At 41.2% G+C, this 18,736-nt stretch overlaps 1 long non-coding RNA gene and 1 other non-coding gene across 6 annotated transcripts; both read right to left on the bottom strand.

Moving 5' to 3' along the window:
* Nucleotides 1-1,707: 1,707 nt before the first annotated feature.
* On the bottom strand, nt 1,708-17,986 carry LOC121936518. Of its 5 annotated transcripts, none has more exons than XR_006104984.1 (7): nt 17,932-17,986; nt 17,698-17,843; nt 10,283-11,032; nt 9,462-9,589; nt 7,922-8,127; nt 5,283-5,475; nt 1,708-5,057 (listed from the first exon to the last, which is right to left on the bottom strand). It is a non-coding gene; the product is annotated as an uncharacterized LOC121936518 (long non-coding RNA). The 5 variants fall into 5 exon arrangements; XR_006104983.1 differs by having other exon boundaries at nt 1,708-5,475; nt 10,283-10,335; nt 10,903-11,032; XR_006104981.1 differs by having other exon boundaries at nt 1,708-5,475.
* LOC121920116 lies at nt 14,418-14,519 on the bottom strand. The gene has a single exon (XR_006101655.1). It is a non-coding gene; the product is annotated as a U6 spliceosomal RNA (small nuclear RNA).
* Nucleotides 17,987-18,736: the final 750 nt, after the last annotated feature.

Raw genomic sequence — 18,736 nt, 5'->3', positions numbered from 1 at the left:
ACACTCATAGCAGGTTTTTAGAAATACTTATTAATGTTCCTCGGACGCAGAAAGAAGTAAATATAGAGAGCAGATGTAACTATTCTTTGTCCTCTTTCTGCCATTTCAAATGTGCACCTTGATTTTACAATATAATCTATCTATGTCCTGCTCTGCAGCACTATTCTTTCAGAATGCTAAGCGTCAGAAAAAGCAGTAGATCATCTAGTTCACACTTCTTCCTCTGCTTACCAACTCTTTTCCTCACATGCTCTGCCTTGACTAAACAACAGGATCGTCTTCAGGGAGCAAGGAAAAATGCCCTGCCCCATGGTTCATACAGGGAAAATAGACCCTTGGGCCAAGGAGGTGAGATATCTAGCCGAAGTGAGCTGAATTTCTTCCAGCTCTCACAATAGCATCTATTCTGGTAGTTTACTTTCATTTTACCGTTCTCACAGTTAGGTTTCTGACAAGAGAACGCACTGAAGAAAAGGGCACTTATCAACCGATGCCAGGTTGTTACATTGAGTTTTGGTTTGTGCATAACTGCAGATGGCAGTTATGCTGTTATACGCTTGATAATGCTGTTGTGAAAAAGCTAAAATGTGGGGATGAATGCTTTTCCAAGCCAGGTCAAGATAATTGTGTTTTGGATAATTAAGCACATGCCTAAAACTGTTTTCCTCTGCAGGGCCAAACAAGTGAATAAAAGCCAAACCAAAAGGCATAAATGGACCCCATGGAACAAACAGCAGTATTTTCTGGCAACCTGGTTTTTCTTAGACTCATGCGAAACAGTATGTACCAATGCCCATCCCAGCTCATTTCAGATCTCTGGTTGTCAGGGAAATCTGAAAGAAAAGGAGTTAGGGAAATGTGTAAGCATCTGGTGTGGTGAACATAGGCTGAGGACTGTCAAAACTGTGGGGCAAAGTGTGAAAGATGTGCAGGTAGAAAAGGGATTAAGAAGTGCACCTTCTGGCACCTTTTCAGGTGGATTCGTTGGAAGATGTAAACTGTTGGCAGAGTCTGGCCTGTCAGCAGATTGCTGCAGCTAGATAGAAAATGGGGGCAAGAATGTCTTGTTCCTCGTTTCTGGGATACATCAGGATGTCCAACCACAGTCTGAGCTGTGAGGGACAGAACAGCAGGCAGGAGCAGGTAACCCAACCAGCATCTTGCCCTCCTCTTCCCTGCTGGAACAGCATCACGTCAACATAACACCTAGGCAAAACTTAACACAGAGAAGAAACATGTCAGCAGAAGGTATTAAAAGGAATATGGGATTCTGAGTTTGTCGTCTATTGGAGGGACGTTACTTAGTTGTCTAAAACTTCAACAAGATTTTGCTTGCCGTGACTAGAAGGGCTTCTTTTGAATAGTGAAGAAATGTCACTGGTGGAAAGTTATTCTTGCTGATTCTCCCAGCAGCATGTCCCCCACTGTGCCAAAGGCTCCCCCAGATTCTCTTAATATATTTTTGTATGGTACAAGGGAGTAGTGTTTTAAGCATTGGACCATGACTCTGGAGACCAGGGCTTGATTCTCACTGGGTGACCTTGAGTGAGTCATACACTCTCAGCCCCAGAAAACCCTATGATAGGGTCACCATAAATTAGAAATGACTTGCAGACACATAAAAACAACAATATGATGCAAGGGGATATAAAATGCAGAACAGCAAAGGTAGTTTCCTCACCCATTCCCCCCTGAGTGGAGCTCCACTATTGGATGCTATACCACAAGGAATGAAATAATAATAATAATAATAATAATAATAATAATAATTTATTTATATCCCTCCTCTCCCCATAGGATCAAGGCAGCTAACAAACACAGTAAAATACAATACAGTAATGCAATAATAAAAACCGATACACACATACATTACAATACAACTCTAATACAAATCTGGATGTGTTCAAATGTGTTAGAGTTTCAAACTGGTCATCCCAGATTACTGTATAATCTGACATTGGCTGGTACTCAGCATATTTGTTGGGATTATACATTCCATTTTGACACGTATGAGTCCTGAGGTGTGTAGGAAAAGTCCGGTTGCACCCAAGACCAGTGTCAGGTTGTGTTTAGACTGTCATTTGCCAGTGCAAATGTGTTAAAGGCCATTACACAAGGAGATATTCAGGCTACTCCTAGCTGGAAGGACTGTAATCTACCACTGTGGGTGTGTGTGTGTGCCTTGGTGCTGTCCAGCTTGCATTGCACAGGTGGGGAAAGAAGCAGTCTTTGTCTTCCTGAACCTGGAACGACTGGCCACTAGAGCATACCCAGGAGCCACCACATTTGGGTTGGGCAAGGACAGCCTTTGCCCTCCAGCATAAGTCAGGTGGCAAAGGTTTACACTGTGTTGTTATGTGCCTTCAAGTTGTTTTCAACTTATGGCGACCCAAAGGTGAACCTACCATGGGGTTTTCTTGGCATGTTTCTTCAGGGAGGGTTTACCATTGCCATCCTCTGAGGCTGAGAGAGTGTGACTTGTCCAAGGTCACCCAGTGGATTCTGCTACTGAACTAATAGGACTTTGGCCTTAGAGCCAAGTCCAATAATTAGCCCAAACTAGAGTGAAACAATGAAATCAATAGGAACTGGGTAAGACAACAGATATTTTAAGTTGTATTGATTCCCTGGGATAATTAGACTTAGTTTATTAATTACAACTCCTGGAGCCTTCTGCATAAACAGCTCCTGAGCAAGATTATCACTGCAGAGGGCAAGCCAGGTTAAGTTATTCCTGGTATCATGAAGGTCTGTTGTTCCTCCTACAATCGTCTAGATCTAATGACTTAGTTTTATAGCGGGGGGAAAAAACCTTAGGAAACAAAAAGTGGTGACATGACTTTGTACAACAGTAGTTCTGTCTTTTGCTGTTTTCGAACCAAGGCTGGAGACTATCACGCTGTTTATTCAAAGCATGAAAAGCTGAACATCATAATCTTTGGGAAATGGCATGATATCAGCATTTTGCTTAAGGTAATATGACAGTATCTGGTTATGATAATTAATTTCAATACTCAGAACTAATTTGACGTGCGGTTGGAATATACTCTTATGCAGAACGTCTTCATTGAAGCGCATCTTATTTTATTCAGCAAGTTTTGCCATTTCCCCCCCAGGTTGTTAGAGAAGATTTCACACAGACGTTTGCTACAGCGGCGGTTTTTCCAACCAAGTCATCAGCTTTGAGTGGTAAATGTAGCCATCCTTCACGGAATTCTGAACCACTAGTTAAAGTCTGATACGAGAAAATTGCTACATAAGCAATTACCCACTTGACTTCCCTTCAAACACGCAAATGCAAGCAGAAACTAGCCATTCAAAAAGGAGAGAAAGCAAACCTGACTAATTTCAGAAGTTGCTGTCTTCATATCTGGCAGGCCACACGTTAGAGAGACAAAAGAGTAGTAATCTATTATTTTTAAAGTGATATGAACAGCATGTGTTCACGTGCTGCATTACTGCAAGGACATCTCTGGATCCAATGCACCATTACTAAGGTCTCATTCCCACTTACAAATAAATCAGTTTGCAATCCGAATTGATGGATTGATTTGACGGCGGAGTGTGGTTCACACTGCATTTGCCCCAATCTCATTTTCTTGTTGTAAAATAACCCACTTCTCGTTCACACTGACCAATGATTTGGTTTCAAAGGGACCCTCTTCAGTGGATGATCATCTGATCCCATCATAAAAAATAATAGATTCTGATCTGCATCCCGTTCACACTTGCGCTGAATCGATTTATTGCAAAAAGACGCAGAAAAAAATGAGCGTCAAAAAGAAGGTTAAATGGGTCTAGCTCATTGCCCCCTCTCCAAACCGTTTCAGTGATTCGGCTCAAGTGCGAACAAGGGTCATTTAAACCACTTCAAATGAGTTTGCAAACTGCTTTAAAACATAGTGGGAATGAGGCCTACCTAAGCAAAACACAAAGAAGAAAATCTCTTTCAGTGTAGTTATGTTTGCAGGATACAATTCCCACTAGAAAGGCTGGTTTCAGATTCCAGTTTGAAAGTTCAGTTGAGCCATAACCTCATCAGTTACTGCTGGGTAAGGCATTCAATCTCTCTTTGTCCTCATTGCTCCATCTTGAGAATCGGGGGTGTAGGATCATGCAGACTTCCAGATGTTGCTGGACTGCAACTCCCAGCATTCCTCACTATTAGCTAAGCTGGCTAAGGCTGCTGGAAGTTGCCATTTTACATCTGGAGGGTTGTGTGCTTCCCATCCATTTACAATTATTTCAATTGAGAGTAAGCATTTCTAGCCAGGTGGGTCTGGGCTAGAAGAAGACAGGGAAATGTGCTTGGACAGGTTATCTAAATGTACCAAACAGTTAACAGCTACTCTTCACATCAAACAAGAGTGCCCTCCTCCTAATAATAATTCATATGCCAAATTAAAATATTTGTAGATTGTTCTAACTATTTTGTGGGCTCCTCTCTAGAGCAAGTGCAAAAGTATGGCCCTCTGGATGTTGCTGGACTGCAACTCTCAGCATCCCTCGCCCTTGGCTATATTGTCTAGGGCTTCTGGGATGCGCAGTCCAAGAACTTCTGGCGAACAATAGATGATCCTCAGCAAACACAGTAAGAAATGTGTGTGGATGGACCTGTAGCAGCTATGAATCATTTATCTCTTTATAGTTTATTTCTTGTTGTTTTAGCTGTTTGTATACAATGTTTGGCAGTGGCGAACTTCTGAGACAGGGATGTACGCATATTTAAATAACTTCAGCATGAGTTGAAAACAGGAAGAAAAGATCAATGAAAACAAAGAAATGCAATCATGTCAAATGACTTGCTGTGAGTCTCCCATATGAAATGGAGAAATAATGGGAGTTCTTCAGTGTTTTTGAGCATCGCTGTCAAATGGGTCGTTTCCAGTTTCCTATTCAAACGTAAAAATTGTTCCATATGCAAAGGCACCCTGTGCACAGCTAGTCTCTTCCAGTGTGTCCCAGCAGAACAACAAATGATGAATGTACCTTGAAATTCAGTATGCGGGCTAATACTATAATGGCTCCCCTGGACATCAAAACAGCAACGTGATACCCTGGAAAATACATACGCTATTACTGGTGTGTTTATTCCCAAGTACATTCACCTTTGCATATGGGTGGGCCCCCATGATGCAACCACAGCTGAAACCTGATAACACTCTCACCTCTGGTGACTGACTACATGTGGCACCTTTTAAAAAGGAGGCAGGTTTTCTAAATGAATTTTATGTTATTTGTTTACAAAACGCTGTACCGCATTTCAGCCGAAGGATACTCACGGCCATGAACAATAACTGGAAAACCATATGCTCCAGCACAGGTTTAGCAAAATGTCCAGAAAGGTGTTTTGATCGTCTGTCCAGATGGCAGCGGCTTACAGCACAGCAGACTGGATGGCTGAAGGGGCGGTGGAGAGGAAATCTATGACCCATAAATATGTGCTGTGAATCTCTGCAACCAGGTCATGAACTTCTGTAATGTTTAATTCACACTCGATTAATAAAAGTATGGCTTTGCTATTGAAATGTATTATTCAGTTGGTTTAATATTTAACAGTAAGAATGATTATGAATACTTGACATTGAATAGATAATTGTTACTCAGCTGACCAGATAAGTCGTGTTTCTGATTCTTTCTGATTTAGGAACTAGTTGAGCAATCCTGACATTACATGCTTGAAGGTAACATGTAAAAAACAGCCAACAGAGATCAGATAGAAATGTTGCCAGCACATGATCTTCTTCAGACTTCCACATCCTAAAAAAATGTAATTCAGTACAATTCTATCTGCACTTTTGTACTGATTTACAAGACTTTATAAACTTATTAGATCAGAAAATTTCAAGTACTGTTCACTACAACTAAGGTCCAAAGCACACTGTGGAAATAATCCAGTTTGACACAGCTTTAGCTGCCATGGCTCCATGCTATGGAATTCTGGGATTTGCAGTTGTGTGAGACATTTAGCCTTCTCTGTCAGAGAGCTCCGGTGCCACAATTCCCAGGATCCTGAGCCAGGGCAGTTGAAGGAGTCTCAGTGGATTATTTCTGCAGTTGTTTTGGATCTAAATAAAGCATAATTACACAATATGACATACAGTATCAATGGTCTACAAAACTGATAGTAGATTGGGCTGTAAATATATTTTCAACATATTATCAATATTTATATACTGAAATTGAGTATAAAAAATTGCAGAAAAGTATCTACTATGCCAAAATCTCAGGTTTTTTTTCCCCATTCATAATGCCTTCCAACAAATTCTTGAAGTCCACATTGGTCAAACCATACAAGATTTTAAAGACTTAACTACCACAGTTACCTCCCCTAACATAGGGTCTGAACAGACAGGCCAAAATAAAGCTGCTTCAGGTCACTGTGGAGGTATGCTATTTAAATGATGCTTGCATCAAGAGGCCAGAAGCCACACCAAAGCCACCCTCCAGTCCTAAGCTTTGGCGCAGCTTCTGGCTTCTTAAGATGCATGTGTCATTTACATAACATACCTCTAAAGTGACCCAAAGCAGTTTTATTTTGGTCTGTCTGTTCGGGCCCCTAGAATACAAACAGTAGACTCAGTCCTGACTGGAACCCTAGTGAGAAACCAATCCTTTCACCCCACATGTAGTATTAGTCTGACTCTGTTCTCTGTATCTGCAAGTTGCATTTTCACAAAATGATTTATTAACTTAATTGGATCACTATCTGGCAATTAAACTGCAGGCATGGGACAATGAAGTTAAGCCCCCTAGCAAAGATCTTAACCTCTTTTTTTACTCCAGAAAATGTAGTTGTAGCAACACAACTGGGCCAAACATCTTGATCCCAAATGGGACCAGAAGTTCAGGAGGGGCAAAGCCAGGAGGGGCATGCTAACCCTTCTTCCTCCTGTTTCTTTTCTCATCTGTCCCCTCCCCATCCTTCTCCCAGCCAGACCCATAAAAGGCTGCTGGATAGTGGTGGCCTTCCCTGCCCTCCCTCCATCCTTTCCCACTGCTTTGCTTGCTTGCCTGCCCAGCTGCTGCCTGTGCTGCCAAGCAAGTGAGGCAATGGGAGGGGACGGAATGGGCACACACCTCTCCTCCTTTTCCGCTGCCTTGGGTTCTTCAAACAAAAACAGCTTCATTTATATACCGCTTCATACTGAACTAACAGTGTCTAAGCAGTTTACAACTGTAAGGTAATTGCCTCCAACAATCTGGGTACTCATTTTAGTGACCTCCTTAGAAAGATGCAAGCCTGAGTTGAGCTTGAGCCCCCTTGGCTGATATTGAACTTGCAACCTTATGGTTTTGAGGGAGTGGCTGCAGTACAGGCATTTAACCACAGTGCCACCAGGGCTCTCTTATGGAGAGGGCCAGGGCAGTGGAAAAGAGGGGCAGGTGCAGCAGCAGAACACCCTGCAGTGTGGGGGGAAGGCCTGACCAGGTGTCACCCCTCTTTTGAGATGTCACCCGCTGCAGGCCACACACCCAGCATCCCCCTAATGACACCACTGAAGTTACCGAAAGGTAGAAGAAACCTTTTGACAGTAGGTGTGGTTCAGCAATGGAATAAATTGCCTAGAGGGGTGGTGGGTCTCCTTCCCTGGGTGCTTTCAAAAGGGGGCTGGATAGCTACCTGGTGGGGATGCTTTAGCTGGGCTTGGATTTGATGGCCTATGAGGCCCCTTCCAACTCTATATCATTCTGTGCTTGTACAGAGGTGTAGGTACCACAAACCCACTTTGGGATTGTCTGAGAAAACAGATTACTGATTGAAGTTAGCCTTCATCTGTCCTACAGTCCTTGGTTAAAATTAGTTCTTGGATCAACCTGAGAGTTTATGAGTGCTGATAAATAGCTCCAATTTGATTTATGTAATGGTGAATGGCACATTTATTGCTGTAGAAATATTAAGGAGTGAGGGAAAAATCACCATCGTTTTCTGCAAGCATAAGAGGCTGTCATAGGCTGAACCGAACAGACCCTTTCCATCAGAGGCTACTCCTGGCAGACTGTACATAATTTTTTCCACTTGTTCAGTTCACCATCGCATTTGTTTTTCCATCTCCACCAAATACAACGGCAGATACTGCAAAAGAGGAGCTCTATCCAGAGAAGATGTGAATTGCTCTTCTTTAACTATATAAGAGGTTTAAGGACAGTAGTTAAAAGGGGACAAATGCTAGATTTACTCAGATGTACTAAGCTTAATACAGGGTATGCCTCATAAATGTGGGTGTAGTACAGTCTTAAAATATGGGCTCTTTAGTCAGCTTTTCCACACTTCTGGGGTGTTGCCATTTTCCTAGCAATATCTCTGACTTTCTCAGTGGCAGATATGATGACAAACGTCTCTTTGAATTAGTAAGGTACAATTGGGTAATATAAGGTATGAATTGATTCCTATATGCAGTTCCCAACTCAGGATAGTGAGAATTCGTAAACCGAGTCACTTCTGGAAAGGGGTCATTCCTTATATGGGGGTCTTAAATATGGTTGTAGATTAACTAGAATGTATGTTGATTGATAAAAAAGAGACAAGTAAGGTAACTGAAAATTGTACCAATTCCCATATTTCAAGATATCCTAAAATATAATATAGTAGACATTTGTATGAAAAGGGATCTTGTCGCATCTTTGAGATTAACTGAAAGAAAAAACTTGGTATCATGAGCTTTCGTAGACTTAAGCCTACTTCCTCAGAGACAGTCCTATATAAACCATTTGTGCGTGCGAATAGCAATTCATGTTCAAAACCTTATATGTATGGAGATGAGGTGTCAAGTACAGTTTTAACAACATTCTCACACGTTTATACAGGTCTGTCTCTGGGGTTCTCCACTCCAAATATGCATCTTAGGAAGTAGGCTTAAGTCTAGGCAAGCTTATGCTACCAATTTCTTTCCGTTAATCGCAAAGGTGCTACAAGATCCCTTTGCATACTGAGTTTTGAGATTAACATAGCTATAATTTTGAATAGTAGACATCACACATAAAGAAGAATCAAGCATATTTAAATACACTCATCCTGATTCTCAAATATATTCAGAATAAATCTGTCTATCTATCTATCTATCTATCTATCTATCTATCTATCTATCTATCTATCTATCTATCTATCTATCATCTATCTATCTATCTGGCTTGATCACATCTCACACAGCAAATGCAAACAGACTGGCCTCATTAATTCACATGGATGATAATAATTTCTCTCGCAGCACACCATAAGTATAGATTTTTTTAAAATAAAAAGAACAGTTCTTCCAATTAAACAGGACTACAGAACTCTCATATGTCACCAGATGGGATGCTGTGAAAGCTGTCATAAGAGATGCATTCATTAGTGAAATCTCAGCCCTTAAAGACAATAATTTCAAAAGAAGTAACTTAACAGTAGACATCAGACACTCAGAAACATGATACAAGGCAATGGGCAATGCTAAAATATACAGAAAACTGTAGTAACATACTCAACAAAGGGCATGTAGTTGTCTTTTGTACGTGGAGATGAGTGGGTTTCCATGGCCGGAGTGGGGATTCAAACCCTGGTTTGCAGAGTCCTAGTTCAACACTGAAACCAGTACACCATGCTGGCTCTCTAAAGGAGAAGTAATCATCTATTTATTTTGAACTAGACATCTGATTCCTTGGCATGCAAACTTAGTACAGTGGAACCTTGGTATCTGTGAAGGGGAATCTCTTCTGGACCCCACTCCCTGCGGATACTAAAAACCGGAGGACATCAAGTCCCACTGTCCCCAATGGTGGCATGTACACTGTGTACATGGCTGCACTGCCATTAGGGACATCCCCCATTGTTCCTAATGGGGTGTGTTTATGCAGCCACACCGCTATTAGGGACAAAGGGACTTCAGGTGAAGTCCCGTTGTTCCTAATGGTGGTGTGGTTGCATGCATGTGCTACTACTGGGAACAACAGGGGCTGTCCCTAATGGTAGCATGATCGCATGCACATGCAGCCATTGGGGACAACAAGGGCTTGCCATCTGTGGATGCTTAAATCCGCAGATGGCAAGGCTGCAAATAATGAGGCCCCACTGTATTTATTAATAATGCCATTTAGGTTGTAGTTCTGTACTCACTTAATAGTAAGCGCCACTGAACTTTGTAAGACTGTATTGTTTACTGCTTTTAAGAATTATTATGTGATTTGCTGAACTATTTAGTCCAGCAGAAATACAGAACCAGTTAGTCCACCAGAAATATTATAGGAAAAATCACAAGTAATTGATATCACATGCAACTGATCAAAGTACCCATTGTGGTGATACCTTTATTAGGCCAAAGGTGCAAAACTCGTCATACTAGTGAGATCCATTGGTGTCTTCATCAGGCAAGGATTGTAAAAATGCAAGGGGAAAAAAGTATCACTGTTATAGTCACAGGGGTGCTCAGATCAAGCAAAAACAAAATAAAACTCTAGAGCTTGAAAATAATGGTTTAGTAAGACACCAGTTCTGACAATCATAAGGTTGGAAGATTGGCAGTAAGAGGCCCAAGTGCTGCCTGATAGGGTGAGCTCACGTCACTAGTCTCAGCTTTTACCAACCTAGCAGTCAGACAGCATGCAATGCAAGTAGATAAACTGGTACTGCTTCAGTGGGAAGGTAACAGCGTTCTGTGCTGTCATGGTGGCCACATGACCACCAGAGTCATCTTTGGACAACGCTGGCTCTTCAGGTTAGTAACGGAGATAAGCACTGCTCCCTATAGTCAATTATGACTATACATTCAGTTCAAGGAGAAACCTTTACCTTTATCCTTGAAACCATTCCACTATTAATTTGTTAGAGTTCCCCCAATGTGATTTGACTAACTATATTTCATGATGAACACTGAAGCTAATATAGACTTTAATGAGTCAATTTGATTTTATAGATGAGTAATCTACCTGTTGTAGCATGGCTTTCTTCAGGAGCAGGGAGAGAGACAAATCCTGGAGTGTGCAGAGGAGAAGCTGGTGAGCAATTCAACTGTTGCGTTTTGGGAAAAATTGAAAACTGGAAAAATTGAGCCCTGGTCTGGGATAGAGAAATTGAATATGTGTTGAAGGAAATTATTTGTTTGCTCAGTTGAGGGCCCTCAACCAGACAGGACCCTCAAAATGTTCCTATGCTGGAACCCCATTCATTTGAATGGGACTCATGTGTGCGGTGGCATGGGTGCGCGGGAGCGTGCGGAGTGGCATGGGTGCACGCCCCATTCATCTGCCCCAAAGCCGTGTATAGCGCGCCTGCGTATAATGCAGGCACACTGTATACAATTTCTTATTAAACTTTAACATCACTCCTTATTTGCCACCTGACTCAGAGGACAAAATGGTGCCCCCTTCCATCGTCATACAGAAGCCAACTGCTCTGGCAGTGGCCCTTCACTTCAATAGTGGCAAGAGGAAAACAATTCCCCTAACATCTGAAAGCAAGCTAGTTTAGGAGGAGCAGGAGAATATGGTCAAAAGTTGAAGAGGAATGTCAGAAGAACATGCCCTCCACATTTGGCACTTTAACAAGTTGCCTCATTCTCTCTAATGATAGGGCTGGCCATGCTCTTCTGATTTCCCAAATAACATCTCTGGTACCTTGTCCTTTATCTAATCACTGAGTTTAACTCTCAGAGGGAAAGGAGTGTGGCCTGTGTGCTACATGTAGCCCTGACACTGTTTTTGCAGCAACCTGATCCCTGGATGCCCTCCTTCACTGTCCCCCATGCCAGGGAGGAAAATCTGCCCCAGTTTTGTTTTTAAATGGTTTGTGCATGTAACAGGTTGTATCCCTGCTCCTTCCCAAGCCCCTAACCTTCCCTGAACAAATCTGGTGCAGCCTGTACTAGATGCTGGATGTGAAAATGTGGCCTCCATTCTTGCCAGGGCCATCCACCCCTTCTTTAAGCTGCCTACCAATTTCTGCTTGGAGTTAATTATGAGTTAAATCTAGCTTTCACTGCATTTAATTGCAAGCTGCATAATGACTTTAATGGAGATGGATCACACCCTTCATTTGGCCTCATAACCCACAACATACTTTTTCCTTTGTAAAGTAAGGAGATCATCACTGTTATGCTTTGACTCAACTCTGGCTAAGATTCAGACAAATCATACCCTTGAAGGCCACCACAACTCTGAGAAGCTCTTAACAAAATTCCAACTATTGGGCTTGGAGAACTTTCAGGCCCCACTGAGCAGTCAAATGAGTCCAGTTTTTTCTCTGTTACACAAGGAGTGGGAGGCAAAATGAGAGGACTGCCCCCTGAATAAGACTTTTGTCTCCCCAAATGAAAATGTTCCTTTATTCCCCAAATTTCTAACATTGCAGAGAATGAGGTACCGAAAATTGTTCACACTTAGGACGTTATCAGACAAGGGAAATTGGAAGTATAATTCAATGGCAATCTGAACGCAATCATGGGGTTTAACATTATTGCGTGATAGACTACCACATGCAATTTCAGGCAATGGGAAGTCAGTCTGCACGCAATCATGGGGATTCACGTTATTGCGTGAGACGTGATCACACGCAATTTCGGACAACGGAAAGCTATTTTGGGGCAATGGGAAGTCAGTTCAAACACAATTCGAATTCACATAAATTCGCTGAACTAGCAAATTCATGTAAATTCGCTGAACTGGCCCCACTTTCTTTTCATTCGAAATTAAGAGAAATTCCTCCAGTGTGATAAACTCCCTAGAATTCTTATATTTGCTGTGTTCACATTTGCTTGGTAAATCTGCTTGGCCCTTTTCCTTGGATGCTGAAACTCTTATTTCTAAATGCATAGTTGAGGTTTTAAGTTATTACAGTGCTCAGAATTTGAAGACTGAAAGATAATTTAATTGAGGAGAATAATTCTTATTGGGGACACACACAGACAGACACACACACTCATCTTGTTCCCCACCTTCCATAGTTTCAGCCCTGTTTACCAGACATTGGGGAACAACAGCATCTAGAAAGATTGTGGCATGGTGCACATGCAGTGTGGTTAGATTATGGGACACTCATCTAGGGCTTGTCCCTGGCTCTCAGAGCCTAGACCACAAAGCAGGATAAGGAACCACAAAATATTGGTCATTCAAGGAAAGCACAGGACATTACAAAATAAAAGCCAAAAACACAAATATAAATGTAAATTCATGCTTCTTAGTCATGTCCAAAGTGGAGGATACTTTGAAATTCCTCCTGGACAGAAGATTTAAATGTAGGACATGTCCTGGAAAAGGAAGACCTCTGGCCACCTTGGCCTAGACCTTATTTTCCACTGCCCTGAAAAAAATGTGTGAGTATATACATTCTCCATTGCTGGACTTCTTTAAGAAATGGAGTGGAATACTCTGAATGTTTATGGTAGATGCGTAGTAATGTATGATGCTGAATGACATCCCTGCTTGTAATGTCACCAGGGGCCTTCTCCTGTAATATTGTTGTGCTTTGGGATTTCAGAGCCTAAAATAATCCTGATTTAGCTCATCCTTTCTGATATTTATCACAAGAAAAGCTTTGAGGAGGAAATGAGCATTTTCCTTCTCCACTCAGTGAGTGAATAAGAAGTGCACTGATATGCAGAGACCTGCATATCATGTCTGCTGACTGATAGCAAGCCAGGCACACCCTAGACAGCAGGTAGGCTGATTCTGAAATGGATTGCTACTAATCTAAGCAATTATTAGTAATTATTATGCAAAAAGAGAACAGATTACTCCAAATCTGTACTGAGTTAGGCATGGCTCAGGTCCACGCTACTTGGCAGACCGTTTCTCCTGGTATGAACCGGCCCAGACTCTGAGATCCTCTGGAGGAGCCCTTCTCTCTGTCCCAACAGCATCACAAACATGGTTGGTGGGGACGCAAGAGAGGGCCTTCTTGGTGGCTGCCCCTAGACTCTGGAGCTCCCTGCCCAGGGAGATAAGAACAGCTCACTCCTTGATGGCCTTCCGCCAGCAGGTGAAGACCTACCTGTTCACACAGTCCTTTAAGAAATTGCTATAAGGACAGGCTGGGATGTTGGACCAGTTTAAAAATTCTTTTTAATGTACAGGGTTTTTTAAAAAATGTTTTTAATTGTACTGTTTTTAATGCTGTGAAACCACTCTGAGTCCCAGTCCTGGGGAAAGAGTGGGATACAAACAACAACAACAACAACAATTTCTGTCAACAGGCCTTCCCCCACCTCCAAGTTTATGAGACAACTGATCTCTTAAACTATCAGTGTCTGACAGGCAACCTCTGCAGAAAAAAATGGCCAGTATACAGTCAATATTTTATATAATTTGGATATCATACCTTTTTCTCCTTCCTTCACAATTTTGTCTAATAACTTTGCTTCACTCTCTATTCCATAATTGGCCATATCTTTTTAAAAATCTTCTCTAATTTGAGAATATAGAAACCAGGGGATTTTTATTTCTTCTTTTTCTAATTCCTCTAACTCTGAGTTTTGAAAAGTTCCTTTTGCAGGGGCCATGCTAATCTTCTCTGTATCGTTCCGTTTTTAGTATATGTGCTGCCGAAGCACATCCCAACAACAACAACAACAACAACAACAACAGGATTGCACATGCTGGCTCTCACATGATGCCTTCTCAATTCAGGAGTTTTAACGCTTGGAAAATCATAAGAGAGGTGACAGAACTTGCTTTCATTTCCTGTACACATCATCTGTTTATTTTGGTAGTCAGAGACTCTTGCTTGTCCTTTGGTTTGAACAATATTCTGTATTCACAGAAGCAAGAGAAATAGTAGTTTTTCTCAAAGTAGCAAAAAATTTACAAGCTCATACCAGCAGATTAATGATCTGTACTGTTTATTCTGAAATATGTATTTTAAAAAAACATTATGAAAGATATCCAATATAATCTATTTGTTAACAATTTCAAATGGGATATAATACAGATCCAATTATGGGCTGATTAATTATATCCTTTACAGTTAATATGAGACAATAAAAAAGGTGGGAGGGGTAATAAAATAGTCAATATATTTATCAACCGAAGAGAAATAGACTAAAAAAAAGGCAGAAGAGGGGGAGAACATTTTATTTTGATTTTGTTTCACTGGATATAAATGGCGAATTAGAAATATTTTTCAAGGGTATTTATTTATAATGGCACAATAATGCCACAACTGGGTTCAGGCCGAAAGAACATTCAGCTGTTGATGTGCTCAGAAGTGAAAGGAAAGTCAGAAGCTGCACAACACATTTTATAGGAACATGCACAAACCCTCTGTTTCTTGTAATTTGTCCCCCAGTCTAATGAGTTCATGGGACTTATTTTCTCTGTCAGTGGAACAGCATCTGCTGGCCATTAACTGGTTCCTCTAAAAAGGGATGACTTTGGGAATCCACCAAAATATTATTAGACAAGAGTTGTATTTGCATAATGCACCCTGAGGTTGGAGACGGCATACAGGTACTCATGGCTGGGGTGAGGTGGAAGAAGCTGTCTTGTTGGGTGAAAGGTAAGAAGTTACCGGAGACCAAGCCTTTGAGCTTTAGAATGGCCTACTTTAGAATGGGGGGAGAGTCTGTCTCTAGGAATTTTCCATGAAGTCTGTCCATTTTTTTAAAAAGGCAGATATGTCGTCGATGTTGTATGACTGGGGGGCTATTTACGTAATGGATTGTTGGCAATCTAGTTTTATGGCCTCACTGTACTGCATTCTTTTAAAATATCCTAGGCCAGTTTGAATGCTGGACTAGTTGACTATACATCTTTTACAGTGACAAATAACGTAACTTTGGGGGGATTGTTGTTGCAGTATCCCCAGAGTTGCACTGTCTTCTCATCAGCTTCCAACTGCTTTCCAGTAATTCCCGGGAGAACCCCCCCAAGGATCTTGAGGGAGACTGAAAGACTTGGTTCCAAGAGCTGTAGAGATGAGGATAAAGACATTGCCAACTAAAAAAGAATTCTGTCCCCGAAATGAAATTTTCCTTCAGTCTCCAAATCCCTAGCATTGCAGTAAATTAAAACTGATTGAGCATTTATAAATTCAGTGGGCACCTAGTAACTGCTGGGGTTTAGTTCCAGGACCCTCACTCCACCCATGGATATCAAAATTAATGAATGGTCAAGGCCCATTAGATACAATGTCATAGTGCATTGGTGCCCCTTATGTAAAATAGCAAAATCAAGATTAGCTTTTGGGATTTTTTTTTAATTTTCAAGCCATGGATTTTTGAATCCATGGATAAAGAATCTACAGTTATGGAGGGCCAGCTGTATACTTCAGGAATCATAGGAAAAGGAGAAAGCAAAATTACAAAGTGAATGTGAACATAGCAAACATTAGAGTTCTAGGTGTGAATAATTTTCATTGTCTCACTCTCTGCAATGTTATACATGTAATGACTGAAGGAGAATTTGATGGGGAGTGGGAAAGGTTCTCATGGTGGCACCCCATAACTACACCCCTGTGTGTGCCCATAGACCACAGATCCTTCCAGCCCAATTTACATATCCCAAATAGAGTTTTAGAAGTGAAGGGATACCTATGTGTATGCCCCTGAAAGGTTTCTTGGGCATGTGGCTTAACATTGATGACATTCTTATGGGGGCATACCTCCATTAACTACATTCAAAGTCATTTAAAACTGAGGACTCCCTGCTCCAAATTTTTCAGAATATGTCCATATTCTTGATACTGCTGGCGATGTATATGCATTGTTGTACCTATCTGTGAGTGAAGTTAATCTTCAGTAGAAATCTTGCATGTGTATGTGTCTGGGGGGGGGGGGGGGATACGCTGTGCACTACTGCAGAAAATTACAGTAATGGGCCCTCAATAGGGTTGTCTTTGAAGGTGGTTCAGAAACCTGTAACTGCCTGCCTGTTAACAGGTGCAGATTAATATCCACACACACACACAAACACAAACCTGACATTCTCTTAGTGACATATACTAGTGTAAATTGCACAACACATGGACAGAAATTATTTCAACACTGCACAATGGGAGACTGTGCAGCTGATGGTAGCAGGAGCAGAGTTTCCATTGCAAAACTATGGCACATGTGGATGTGCAGAAGAGTACATTGTGCATTGCACAAGATGGCCCCTTTATTAACCTGTGGGCTCAAACAGACAGGACAAAATAAAGCTGCTTCAGATCACTTTGGAGGTATGCTGTTTAAATGATACACAGATCTTAAATGGCCAGAAGCTGTGCCAAAGCACCGCTCCAGGCCTAAGGACTGGAGCGTGGCTTTGGCATGGCTTCTGGCCTCTTAGGACATATGCATCATTTAAACAGCATACCTCCAAAGTGACCTGAAGCAGCTTTATTTTGGACTGTCAGTTTGGGCCCTGTGTTGCACAACGCTGTAGTACTCTATTCTGTATAGTGACTGAGTAGTGCTAGTGTATTGTATCTCTGCTAGTGGATGTTTATGCGGCCCTGTGACAGTTGTGGCTGTAATATGCTTTGAACCATCTACATATTATATATAAAAGGAAAACAGGAAGACACACATTTGATTCCTATATACAAATGTGTGGAGTCTGAGAAACGAAATAATGAATTTGAATGGATACCTAATATGAAAAAATTAAGTATAATCTGACAGATATCTCTGAGGCTTGATGGGATGATACTTGTGACTGGAATATTGTAACTAAAGGAGCACACCTTGCTCAGAGGAATAGATTCATCAGAAAGGGAGGAATAACATTGTATGTAAATAGTGTATTTACCTGTCCTGAAATCCGTTAATCTGTGTCTGGGAGCCTCGTTGAATGCATCTACGAAGGCAGAGGAGAGAGAAATACCACCAGAAACAACCATCTTGGCTGTACATTATACACCAGCAGGCAAATAGTACAACATGGATAATGCTTGCCTGAAACAGATTATAAGCATGTACACAAGTTAACCATATTAATAATGGGGATTTCCACCATGCAGTTTACAATCTGCTGGAAGCCTACCTCTGTTAGGAATGGATGCTCAACACATTCCCGCTTTGATGGGAACTTTTCACCTCTGAAAGAAAAGGAAGAAAAAGAGGAATGGCTATAAGGACTCAAGAGGGATGAATTACAAAAATCTGCAGGTGCTATGTGGGGTTCACTGAAAGATGTTGGGATCAAGAGCACAATGACTGTATGCCCTTTTTTAAAAATATATTTTATTTATTATATTTTTAATTTTTTTATATTTAAAAAAATGTATAAAACTCAACAGTTTCCTGGATCTGTCTCCAGTTGGTGTTACAGAAACAATTGTGAAATGGAAAAACACCATGTCCACATTCTGGACAACCAGATTTTCAGGCATATAGGAAATGTATGCTTGGTTATAGAGGAGAATTGTGCTTACTAGAGGGTTCATGAGGTGTGAAACAAAAATAAGGTGCATGCTAAAACAAGGTATATGCTCCTCATGTAACTTTGTGTAATGAAAAAGGTAGTTTCCTTTTAAATGCTGAGGCCACACTGCCAAAGCTAAGTGGCAGGAAAGCTGTCGTGGCCACAAAAATGGTTGGGGATTGTGTATTGCCTCAAACTACAGTCGGCCCTTGGTATCCACTGGGGTTTGGTTCCAGGACGCCACCATGGATAACAAAACCAGGGATGTTCAAGTCTCATTAAATACAATGGCATAACAAAATGCTGTCCCTTATTTTTTTTTAAATGGCAAAATCAAGGTTTGCTTTTTGGAATATATATATATTTAAAATATTTGGAAGCCATGGATGTTTGAATCCTTGGATTAAAAAATCTGTAGATTTGG

This window comes from Sceloporus undulatus, chromosome 1 (genome assembly GCF_019175285.1).
Source record: "Sceloporus undulatus isolate JIND9_A2432 ecotype Alabama chromosome 1, SceUnd_v1.1, whole genome shotgun sequence".
NCBI lineage: Eukaryota > Metazoa > Chordata > Lepidosauria > Squamata > Phrynosomatidae > Sceloporus > Sceloporus undulatus.
The sequence above is the reverse complement of the archived record's forward strand: the minus strand, read 5'-3'. Positions and strand labels throughout refer to the sequence as shown.